Source organism: Scyliorhinus torazame, chromosome 6, assembly GCF_047496885.1.
Source record: "Scyliorhinus torazame isolate Kashiwa2021f chromosome 6, sScyTor2.1, whole genome shotgun sequence".
Classification (NCBI taxonomy): Eukaryota; Metazoa; Chordata; class Chondrichthyes; order Carcharhiniformes; family Scyliorhinidae; genus Scyliorhinus; species Scyliorhinus torazame.
In genome coordinates this window covers 222,939,042-222,952,248 of record NC_092712.1, presented here as the reverse complement: position 1 = coordinate 222,952,248, position 13,207 = coordinate 222,939,042, and the positions used below count along the sequence as shown (strand labels likewise).

General features: G+C 47.2%; 1 protein-coding gene across 9 annotated transcripts in view; it reads right to left on the bottom strand.

Moving 5' to 3' along the window:
• osbpl3b (oxysterol binding protein-like 3b) overlaps positions 1-13,207 on the bottom strand; it is a 263,221-nt gene that overhangs the window by 202,553 nt on the left and 47,461 nt on the right. The window lies entirely within an intron of this gene.

Sequence of the window (13,207 nt, the reverse complement as noted above, 5' to 3'; positions counted from 1 at the left end):
CACTTTGCCCCATTCTCTCATCTCCCATTGATTACCCACTTCATGAACAAAACTCAAACCTTATCATAGTTTTGGAAGTCACTGAATAGCCCATAATGTTCATTATTCCAACTAGCTGGGCAAACAATGCCAAGTACTTCTAACATGGTTAGGCAGATGGATTGCAACCAAGAGCCCATAAGATTTAGAGTAAACAGACTTCAGAACAATCTCAATAGATGTCTAGATGGAGCATATAAAAGAGAAAAAAAGGATTAAGCATTTAACACTTGGTTATCATACTAGACTACCCTTTCAGTGAAACATACCCTACATTTTCATTCATTAGATGAACATTTTTTAATTCATCTGCATAACTTTCCACATTTCTAGTGTTAATCTTTTACTTGCAGGTGGCAGAATTATCAATCTGGCAAGCACAATGTTTAAAGGGATAGTTATACCTTCCAATCTAGCTCTATCATAATTCACCTTAATGAATAGAGGCAAACTCAAACTGTAAAATGGGCAAAATCATTTTGCTTACCATTGTCCTGCTTCCAAACCCTGGCTCACGCCTCCATGCATATGCTACAAAACCCAACAGTTGCTCAAGTGCAGCTGGCTCATTGAAAGCTTTAAAAAATATATCTGCGGCAGCCTCTCAATACGCCCACAATGCTGTTAGTTATAGGAGTGGGCAAGTTTCAGTGTCATCCTTGTGAAAATGATCGAGAGCAGTGGCAGGAATTCCTGCCAGCCGCACAGTAGCCATTTTTTGGTACCACTTCTGTTTGGTCCCAATCAGGGACCATGAAAATTAAGGCCTGCTGCTGTAGCCACAGTGTGTGACTGGTTAAGTTTATGTTCAATTATGAACCCAGGGTGTCAATGCAAAATTAATCAAACAAGGACATGCTGTTGAACCTCAAGGGCAATTGGTTATATCTCATTGGGGGTGGTCACTTATTGGCACTTGTGGCATGAATATTCTTGCCATTCAGCAGCCCAAGCTGAATTGTTTAGGTCTTGCTGCCTGCAAAAATTGACCACCTAATTTATTTGAGGATTTCAGCCTGGAATTAAACTCAGTGCAATCAGTGAGTACACCCATTTCATCTCATGATGCAAGCAGGTCAATGATGAAATAGCTGAAGATAGCTGGGCTGAGGACACTGCCCTGAGGAACTCCTATAATCACAACCATCATTCTTTATTCTAAGCACAGCAAGCAGTGGAAGGTTTTCCTTGATACCCATCGACTTCAATTTTATTAGGAATTCTTGATTCCACAGTTCATCTAGGACAGTCACTCACCTCATCCAGTGGAAAAATATTTGATTTCATTTTGACAACCATTAGAAAGTTTAATAAGGGAGAAAGACATGGCAGAAAGAAACCTTCCCAACCATTTTATGCAATTAAGCCAATTAATAGAAAATGTTATTGCTTGCACTACGTTTTTTTCCTATGTTACTATGGGGAACTGGTGCTTATTCTGGGGCCATTGGATGAGCTGAGTGACTGGGGCCAGAGGGGAATGTTTCACATGTGCTCTGATGCTGACCTCGGACACTGCAGTCTGTCCATGACAACACATCAACTCTCACTCATTGGAGACAAGACAGTAGAAAAATCTTCTGCAGTGTTACATCAGCTCCAGCAATAACTTAGTCATTAGAGATGAGCAGCGGAAGATATCTCTCGAAACAAAAAAAAATAGTGACAACAAAAAATCAAATATTGCAAGTCCACTGTGAAACAAAAAACATGAAAATCACTGAAAATAAAAAAAGATCATAGTTATATATCAGTTTATATTAAATCAGATAATATTAGTGGTTAGCACTGCTGCCTCACAAAGCCAGGGACCCGAGTTCAATTCTTGGGTTACTGTCTGTGTGGAGTTTGCACGGTTTCCCAGTGTCTGCATGTGCTCCAGTTTCATCCCACAGTCCAAAGATGTCCAGGTTGGGGATTGGCCATGATAAATTGCCCGTTTAGTGTCCAGGGAAGTGCAGGTTAGGTTACGGGGATAAGATGTTGCGGACGTGAACTTGGGAATGGACATGGGTAGAGTGTTCATTCGAAGGGGCGGTGCAGACTCAATGGGCCCAATGGCCTCCTTCTGCACTGTAGTGATTCTATGATTAAGCAGGTTTCATAAAATGGTAAATAGGTTGTGTGGAATACATCTTTCAAGGCACAATACCGTCCAATTTTCAATTTGGGAAGATACATTTCATGGCTCCATTTTAAAAAGTTATTCTCAGGGTGCGCATGAATTTAACAAAGCCTCTAATCTCCTATGATGTGTCAACGTGCACAATTAATTTTCATTCAAACCTGAACTGCATGATGCTCTGTGAAACGACAGTGCCATGCTGCTTGCGTTCACAAAGCAAACTCTTTGCCCAATTTTGAAATGAATCTATTTTTCTCTTCTCATCTCTACCTTTTTTCTCAAATGAAAAAGCAGGTTGTATAAATAGATACAATGTGCGTTAACTACCTTTAATGTCATAAGATGTACTAAGGCACATGGAGAATTAAAAGAACAAAGCATGACACCAGGCTCAAAGTTGATGGGTTGGTTCTCTGTTTCTGCGACTAAGTGTTGAAGCCAACAGAAAATCTGTGAACTTTTACGACAGGAAAACGGTGCTGCACCTGCACCGATTTTGCTACCGGTGAGGGGCTAGCCCTGGGGCCGAGTGGAATACCATCAAATCCCATGAAAAATGGTGCGGGTCCGTGATGGACACTAACAAGGCTGACAAAGTGCAGCCACGCATAAATAATACACGCCCCACACACACACACACTGATCGAGGCCGAAAAGATGAGACAGGTTGTGCTGCAGTGCCCATGCAGCTGATGGGTCTCTCTCTCTCTCAGCACCACCATGCCAGGTTCACAACATTGGAGCACACGTGGACCGTGCCGTCGTGAAATCGGCCCATCGGAGGTGGAGAATCGCGGGTGGGCCCGCTAATGATATGCAAACGTTTTTTAAACTATGCGCGCCGTGCATCGCATTGACGCGGTTTGTGGAGATGGAGCATTGCGACTCAGCGTCAAACCGGCACCTGCCACGATTCAGTGTCAGGAGCTATTCTCCCGATCGCATGCCCCGATTTCTGCGTCGGCTAATGGAGAATCCCGCCCAATGTTGGGCGCGATCTACCGGCCACATCCCGCCCGAATTGGGGTGCGACGTGGCCAGTAGATGTCGTGTGAGGCCTCTTTTGGGATTTACCTGGCTCTCCATGCCTCGCAAGATCTAATGGGATCTTACGAGACATTGCAATCTGGATCCCGCCCATATTTGGCAAATCTGCATGTTAGAGTGAATGACTAGTCTCACTCTAGTATGTAGCTCGCCTGATTTACCCGAGACACTGGGATCTAACCTCCTGCCTCAGAAACTTTAGGTGAGCGCTGTTCAGTACTAGTCGCCTCAAATGGGGACCAGGCGAAATGGCACTTGGGGGATCTCCTAGGGGATTGGAGACCCCCTGGGTGGTTTGGTTGTGGGCAGGATGACACCCTGGAACTGCTGGTGCCACTTTGGCACCACCAGTTTAGCACCTTGGCACTGCCAGCTCGGCATCCTGATGCCCAGGTGACACTGCCAGGCTGGCAGGGGGTCAAGCAATCAGGCTGCCATTTAAAAATGGGGTCCTGATCTCCTCCTGCACTGCGGAGATTCTCAGTGCAGGAAACGGGACTATGTGCTGCCGCCGCGGGGCATTTCCCATTGTGGCCCCAGATTACAGCAGAATCCCGTTCGGTAGTGTGTTCTTTCTCACCGCTGCGAGCGCTGGAAACATCCGGCTAAATGCGCTTGACACAGGATTCTGTTACGGTTAGATCTTGCCCATTATGTCAGGTGACCAAACGCTCGGCCAAAGAGGTGGGTTTTAATGAGGTTCCTAAAGGAAGAAAGTGATGTTGAGACAGATGTGGGGATGAGATTCTACAGTTTAGGGCCTAGGGATCCACCAATAGGAGTTTGTAATCAGGGTTGCTCAGGAATTAGGAGTGCGCAAATACTAGAGGATGGAGGGGCTGGAGGCAATTGCAGAAATAGGGAGGGACAAGGCCATGGAAGGATTTGAAAACAAGGATGGGAATTTTAAAATCAAGGTGTTGCTTGATCGGGAGCCAATATATGTCAGCAAGCACATGGGCGATAGGCGACTTAGTGTGAGTTAAGGTACAAGCAGCAAAGTTTCAGATGACCTCAAGTTGCAGAATGTAAGGGGCCAGCCAGGAAGGGATTGGAATAGTCAAATCTAGGGGGTGACAAAGGCATGAAAATGTTTCAGCAGCAACTGAGCTGAGACAGGGGCTAAGCTATGCAGTTGAAATCAAGAAGTTTTTGTGACAGCACAAACAAGATTTCAGAAGCTTGTGTTCCCAAATATGGCATCAACTTGGTCAACAGACTTATATAGTCTCAAGCTGTTATCAAGGAGAGGGGTGGAGTCAGCAGCTAAAATTTAGTGGATGCCAGACAAGTAGTTATCAAAAAGGTGGAGTTATCAAGAGGCTCTGCGCGAAATCAAGCTGCATGTTATCAAAATACATGTAATCCTAGATGATTATCCCATGTCACTTCTTGCATACCGAGACACTCCCAACTATGTCAGACACATCCAGGACTCCGCATGCATTTATTGTGTAAGCACCCAATATTTTAGTAATGGAGTAGCCATGCTGTACTTCTTGCCTACAAATCGCAACCAGCACCCAGGAACCCGCCAGTCGCAACCTTCCACAAGGTCAAATTTTTCCCATCGGATCCCCGGATCATCCAGAAGCAGTCGCTGCCAAGGAAGCGAGGGAAAGGTGGCGGCCTGCAGGGGAGACTAAAACAACGCAGTTTCAAGTCTATTCTCCCCAGCATACTCCTGGCAAACATCCAAGCGATCAAAAACAAGCTGGGCGAGCTTAAAGCTAGACTTGCCTCTCAGAGGGAAGTAAGAGACTGCTGTATACTCTGTTTCAGGGAGACATGTGTCATACGACCGGATTGCTTCTCAATACACCGGATGGACCGCACAGCATCAGAGGACAAAACGAAGGTTAGAGGGGTTTGCCTCCTCATCAACTCCTCCTTGTGGTTGGATGTGGCGAAGCCGGAGAACTACTGCTCCCTGGATCTGGAATACCGACCTGTGAAGTGCTGTCCATACTACCTTGCATGGGAGTTCACTTCCACCTGGGGTGGGATGTAGACCGCCGTGATGATGGCAGAAGTGAAGGCGGCGCTTGATGAATTGCACACCACTATAAATACCAATGAAACAGAATACCCGGTGGCCTTGTTCATCGTGACCGGATTCTTCAAACAGGCCAACCTCAAGAGTGTACTGCCAAAATCCCACCAACATATCTCCTGTCCCACCAGGGGCACCAACACCCTCGACCATTGCTACACAAACATCAAGGGCACTTACCGACCCAGCCCCCACCGAACTTCAGAAAATCGTACCTTAAGACAGTGCTCCTTCTCCTGGCATACAAGCAGAAACTTAAGCGGAAGAAGCCGGTTAAGAAGGTCGTGCAATGGACTTCCGGTGGCGGCTAATAAGGAGTAGGTCGCACATTTAGTGGCTCCCGCTCGGGTTGGACCTTTTCGCCTGATTTTTTTTAAAAAATAAAATCGGACTTGATTTGGTAAATTGATGGTAGAGGCAATTGGGGAGTGGATTCCTACATCGGTACATGGAGAGGAGGACTAGAAGTGCTTGCAAAGGAAGAAATAGACGAACAGAGAAGGCTTGGGCTGAAGCTGCAGCAGGAGAAAGTATGGCGGATGACCGGAGTCCTGGTTGTCGACCCAGCGGACAACAGAGCAGCTGATGCAGTTTATCCAGGTGGGCTTTGCCAAGCAGAAGCAGGAATGCTTGGACCCGATTAAAGAGTCAATTGCGCGGCTGGAACTTAGATTTGATGCCCAAGATCGGGCGATCCAGAAAGTAGAGAAGGCGCTGGCTGAGCAGGAGGAACATCAAACTGCGGTCGAGTTGGAGGTGGGGATGCTGGGAGACCAGCAGAAAAGGCTCATGGAGAAGCTGGAGGACCGAGAGAATAGATCCTGCCGGCAGAACTTGAGAATCGCCGGTCTCCCGGAGGGGTCCGAAGGAGCGGACGGTGGGGCATACATAACGGGCATGTTTGAGAAGTTGCTGGGGGATGGGACGTTCTCCCGACCCTTGGAGGTGGACAGGGCTCACAGAGCGCTCGCGAGGAAGCCACGAGTGGGAAACCACCCCCCCCCCCCCCCCGCCTCCCGGAGGGCAATGGTGATGAGATTCCACAGGTACATGGACAAGGAGCGTATCTTACGGTGGGCCAAGCAGACACGGAGTTGTAAGTGGGAGAACAGTATCCTGCGGATCTACCAGGAAATGAGTGCGGAGGTGGCCAGGAGAAGAGTAGGGTTCAATCAGACTCTTAAAAAGGTGAAGTTTGGACTGCTGTATCCAGCCCGTCCCTGGGTCACATATGAGGAGCAACATTTTTATTTTGAGTCGCCCGATGAAGCGATGGACGTCGCTAGAAGGAAAGGACTGGTGGCGGACTGAGGACTTTGAACTTTGCTACAGCGCTCACGTAAAAAAGTTTCTTGTTTTTCTCTTTTTTTTCTGGGACGTTATTTATAATGCCTTCTGTATTGATTTGGGGCCTGTTGCAGAGCTGAGTGAGTTAAAGTTACATTTGCACTGATGGGGGATGGAGGTGTGTTTGTTAGATGCTGGAGCTTCTGTTTGATCTTTTCTTTATTTATCGTGTTTCTTTTTCTTCTTTGAGGGTAATTGTGTTGGGACTGCTTTTCTTTTGAATATGTGTCCCCGAACCTGGGGGGATAGGTGGGAGAATGTCTGGTGCCCCTGCTGTGCGGGCTAGCTCACGGAAGCGCAGTTGGGGGTGAGCAGATGTTATGCTTGTCGAAGGGGTCGGTTTACATAGTGCTGTTACTGGGGGGGGGGGGGGGGGGGGGGGGGGGGGGGGGGGGGGAATGCTCTGCTGATTGGGGAGGGACTTTTGCTGGGACAGAAAAGAGGGCGGGGGCGTGGGCTGGAGACTGGCCCAAGAAAGGTGATGGCTGATCGGCGGCGGGGCTGGACTCGAAGACTAGTGGGGTCGTGATCCTGATTAATAAGCGAGTGGTATTTGAGGTGGGAAGAATAGTTGCGGACGTGGGAGGCCGGTACATTATGGTCAGTGGGAAACTGGAGGGGTTGCAAGTGGTACTAGTAAATGTGTACGTGCCAAATTGGGATGATGTGATGTGGAATTTATAAAAAAGGATGCTGGGGAAGATCCCGGACCTGGATTCGCACAAGTTGGGCATGGGAGCAGACACAGTTATTGACCCTGGGTTAGACCGGTCAACCTCAAGGAGAGGCAATGGCAAAGGAGCTAAAGGGGCTCATGGAGAAGATGGGGGGGGGGCGTGGACCCATGGAGATTTGGGCAGCCGAGAGTGAAGGAGTTCTCCTTCTACTCACACGTGCATAAAGTGTACTCCCGGATTTATTTTTGTATTTTTAATTAGGGCTCTACTGAGGGGGTAGTGGACACGGGGTATTCGGTGACCAGAATCTCAGATCATGCCCCGCATTGGGTTGACCTACAGGTTAGCAGGGAGAGACGAAGAGGTGTGCGGGCGGCTGAGGAAATGTATTCAGAACTACCTGGAAGTCAACAACACTGGTGAATTTTCGGCGGCGGTGGTCTGGGAGGCATTGAAGGCGGTGGTTAGAGGGGAGCTGATCTCAATACGGGCCCATAGGGAGAAGGAAGACGGAGCAGAGACGGACCGACTGATAAAGGAGATATTGCAGGTCGACAGGAGGTATGCGGAGACCCCAGAGGCAGGGCTTTTAAGGGAACGACGGAGGCTACAAGCGAGTTTGGCTCGTTAACTACAGGGAGGGCGGTAGAACAGCTGAGGAAGGCGAGGGGGGCAATCCATGAGCATGGTGAGAAGGCCAGCAGAATGCTCACGCAGCAGCTTAGAAAGAGGGAGGCGGGAACCTGGTTGGAGACTCAGCAGGGGTTAATAAGGCGTTCAAGTTTTACAGTAGGCTGTATGGGTCGGACCCCCAGCTGGGTTGGGGGATGAGGCACTTTTTAGGGGGGGTGAATTTCCCGAAGGTGAAAGGTTGGTAGAAGGGCTGGGGGCCCCGATCGGGTTGGAAGAGATAGCAGAGGGTCTGAATCAGGCCATGCAGTCGGGTAAAGCCCCGGGACCGGACGGGTACCCAGTGGACTTTTATAAAAGGTTCTCTGGGATATTGGGGCCGCTGTTGATGAGGACATTCAATGAGGCAAGAGAGCATGGGCTGCTTCCCCAGACTACGTCACAGGCCACGATCTCATTGATCTTAAAACGGGACAAGGACCCAAAGATTTGTGGGTCCTACAGGCCGACATCCCTATTGAATGTGGACGCCAAACTGCTGGCAAAATCTTGTCCTCGAGGATTGAAGACTGTGTTCCAGACGTGATTGGGAAGGGCCAGATGGGGTTCAGTAAGGGTAGGCAGTTGGTGGCCAATGTAAGAAGGTTGGTAAATGTGATCATGATGCCCCCAGAAGGTAGGGATATGGAGGTGGTGGTCGCAATGGACGCAGAGAAAGCTTTTGATTGGGTAGAATGGAATTATCTGTGGGAGGTACTGGGACGGTTCAGATTTGGGTGGGGCTTTATTGACTGGGTCAGGTTGCTGTATCAGGCTCCTGTCGCGAGCGTACGGATGAATAGGACAACATCGGTCTATTTCGGGCTGCATTGGGAGACGAGACAGGGATGCCCCCCTCCCCATTGGGGGGGGGGGGGGGGGGGGGGGGTCAGTATGGGAGCGTGTTGAGACGGCTTCATGGAAGGGCACCAGATTGGGGGCGTTGGTAACGGCGCCTCTGCCTGATAGGGAGCTAGAGGAGAAATTTGGATTGGCGAGGGGAAATGAGTTAGGTATCTGCAGGTGCGGGACTTCCTCTGCAGGCAGGTCTCAACCATCCCGCTCCTACCACCAAGGGGGATACAGGACAGGGTAGTTTCCAGAGTGTGGGTGGGAGAAGGGTTTCTGACATTTACAAGGAACTCATGGGGTCAGAGGAGATGCAGACCGAGGAGTGGAAATGCAAGTGGGAAGAGGAGTTAGGAGGAGGGATAGAGGATGGTCTCTGGGCGGATGCGTTGAGTAGAGTCAACGCGTCCACAACATGTGCCAAGCTCAGCCTGATACAATTTAAGGTCGTTCACCGGGCCCACAGGACAGTGGCCCGGAGGAGCAAGTTCTTTGGGGTAGAAGATCGGTGCGCAAGGTGTGCGGGAGGGTCAGCGAACCAAGTCCATATGTTCTGGTCATGCCCGAAGCTTAGGGGATTCTGGCAGGGGTTTGCGGATGTCATGTCCAAAGTGCTGAAAACAAGGATGGCACCGAGTCCAGAGGTGGCGATTTTCAGAGTGTCGGAAGACCCGGGAATCCAGGAGGAGCCTTTGCTTCCCTGGTGTGCCCAGATATGGATTCTATTAGCTTGGAGGGACAACAATCTCTCCCTCAATGTCAGCAAAACTAAAGGAGCTGGTCATTGACTTCAGGAAGCGAAGTATCGTACACACCCCTGTCTGCATCAATGGTGCCGAGGTGGAGATGGTTGACAGCTTCAAATTCCTAGGTGTGCACATCACCAACAAGCTGTCCTGGTCCACCCACATCAGCTACAACCAAGAAATCACAACAGTTTGAATTTGAACTGGTGCGATTTGAACTGTGCTTCTGGATTGTGAGCCTGGTGACATTACCACTATGCCACCATCCCCCCCAGGAGGTGGACATAAAAGATCTACTATTTAAAAAAATAAAAGAGCTGGGAATTTATCCCTGGCATCCGGCTCAATAATCAGCCCTCAATCAACATCTCAGAAACAACTTATCAGACCATTATCGCATTGCTCTTTGTGAGAATCCACTGTGGACAAATTGGCTGCCACACTTCCTCACTTCCACTTCAAAAGTACACTATTGGGTGTAAAGCACATTGGGACACCCTGAAGTCACAAAGGGTGCATACATAAATTAAAATCTCTTTCCTAAATAATTTCAGATTTTATAATCAAAATGTTTCGTAATGTGCTCTATGGCTGGCTTTACATTACAGCAAATTGAACCGTCACTCAATGCTACAGCAATCTCAGGAGATATCTTTATCAGACAATTAACAGACTAATTACTTCCCATTATTAATTCAGCTTTTCTTCTGAAGTGACTAATCAGATGAGCTTATCAGTTTGAGCAGGAATTTATCCAACTTTCAAAAACATAGATAAGCTTCATGGAGAATTTTTAAAAATAAATTTTAAGCATCCAATTCATTTATTTTTTCAATTAAGGAGCAATTTAGTGTGGCCAATCCACCTACTCTGCACATCTTTGGGTTGTGGGGTGAGACCCACGCAGACACAGGGAGAGTGGAGAATATTTTAATTTCTTCATTTAGTTTCTTCAGAATTCAAAGTACACGCAACTTCAAAAAACCTTCCAATTAATAATCGTTGACTCTTTTTGTTTGGATGAATTTGCAAAAAGGATACGCAATGACAGGGCACTTCCTTTTATATTTTATTCACTGGACGTGGACATCACTGGCTGGGCCGGCATTTATTTCCCCTGACCCGAATGGCTTGCCAGGCATTTTCAAAGGCATTTAAGAATGTGGATCTCAAGGTCACATGTGAACCAGAGGAAAAAATGGCAGATTTTGTTCCCTAAAGGAAGGATATTAGTGCTGCATTTTTATCACAATCAACAATGTTTTGTGGTCTCCACTTTAACTCCAGATTTTTATTGAGTTCAAATTTCACCATACCGCCATGGGTTTGGAAGCTGCTGCCTAAGGAGTCTGTGCATGTTGTAGAGTAGTACTGCTGCTACTTTGCGTCGGTGGCGGAGGGAGTGAATGTTTGTGGGAGGGGTGCTAATCAAGCGGGCTGCATTATCCTGGATGGTGATGTCGAGCTTCTTCAGCGTTGTTGGAGCTGCATTCATCCAGGCAAGTGGGGAGTACACAGGATTTCTAGACTCTGATCTGCTCTTGTAGCCACAGTATTTATATGGCCAGTCCAGTTTTTGATCACTCTTAAACCCCAGAATGTTGATTTGGGGCTCGATCTGTCCATCCTTGGGTCCTGTAGACAGTTGAAGTCTCTCCCTATGATGAGTGTATGTCGGGGATTTCTGCCATTGTCTTTTTTTTATGAAGTTTCCATCATCCCAGTTGGGGGCACAACACATTTACAAGCACCACTGATGCCCCCTTCCAGGACACATGTGGATGTGACCCTGCTCTCCGGGGTTTCACTTTGTTTGGGGGCTATTAAGATGGCCGTCATTGGTTCCTTCGTTCTACCCTCCCCCACCTTCTATTCCCCGATTGCCCATCTGGGCTCGTCTATACCCCGTTTCCACCCCTGGGTCTTCTCCCCCACCTCACCCTTTCCCCAGCCTAGTGTTGTGCCCCTCCCCCAACTTCTACCAGGCGCTCCCTCCCTGTCAGCTTGGGCTGCAGGCTCCCCACTCCACTTACTAGCATGTAGTGTGGAGTCACATGTAGGCTAGACCAGCTGAGGACTGCAGATTTCCTTCCCTAAAGCACACTACTGAACCAGTTGGATTTTTTCACGACAATCGACAAGGGTTTCATGATCATCATGAGACTTTTAATTCAAGGTATTTAATCTCTGCCATCCGCCATGGCAGGGTTTGAACCCGGGTCCACAGAGTTTTACCCTGGGTCAATGGATCACCAATCCAGTGACAATACCACTACACTACTGCCTTCCCTTGTACCCTGCATGCCCATATGATCCTTGCCAGAAGAGTAAAACAGAATAAAGTTAGGCATTTTGCATAAAATAATCCATAAAATCCATAAAAAAGAAAATGTTATCAATGGAATATTTTTGTGTGGTGTATAACAAAATGCAAAATTAGACTCACAAGAACTCAACCGTCTCCCACAGCAAATAATGCGTTATCTTCTAAGACTTTAATTCCTTAGTAACCTCTTTATTCTCCACGCAATCAAACTCAAAATAATGCCGGGTTTTTAAAATTATAATTGTGTGAAAAAGATGGGAAAAGATTGGAGAGGACAAGAGGGAGACTGAGTTAGTTATGGGACTGGTCAATGCTTAGTTTGACTCCAGCCTCGATTTACAGGATGAAAGCCTGGCAGCTGCAGTCGGATTCCTGTTGGGCACTGATCCACAGCTCAAACTTCCTCAAAATGAGTAATCTTCATTATCAACATCACATGGTGACTGATGTGAAATGTTCACTTGTAAGGCTCCAATGTTTCCGCTATTTAATTTTACATTTCACAGTCCAAACTCTGACTTGGAACATGCGTTAACAAAAAAGTTTTATTTTAAAATTCACAGCTGCCAACATAGGATATTTTTATGATTATACATGATTTACTTGTAGCAAGTTTTAATCTGAACATAAACTTTGGCAGTGGTAGGAAATGGGGGGTCAGAGATGATGGAAACTAAAAATATAATTAAATAATCCACACACTGCTAAGTCCTTCATGATCTGAAGTTTGAAAAGAACTGTGCAGTCCTATTAATAACACATATTTAATGGAGCTGACATAATTACTTACAACCAAAATCAACCGCAGTCACTTATTCAATTCACCTTACTTACCCATGCACTTTTTGAAGCAGTAGACTGCAGCATGGATCAATGGTTAATAATTAGAGGGGAGAGCTCCAACTGAGGTTTTCTCCTTGCTCAGCCAAACCATTTGCAATGCCACCTCCACTACAGCTACCTCCACTACAGCTACCTCCACTACAGCTACCTCCACTACAGCTACCTCCACTACAGCTACCTCCACTACAGCTACCTCCACTACAGCTAAAATGGGTAATTCAGTATTCACTGAGAATCAGGCTAAACATATCAAAAGATCTGCACAGTTTAGATTCACATTACATAGTCAAGTTTTTCAGTGGGTTATCAGGGCAGTTAGAAGAAAATTCTGTCCATTGCATGAACTTATAAAATAGTGACATTTGAATTCAATTTAAAAAATCTGGAATGAAAAGTCTAGAGGTGACAGTGAAACCATTATCGAATGTGGTAAACCCCATCTGGTTCACTAATATCCTTTAGGGAAGGAAATCTGTCGTCCTTACC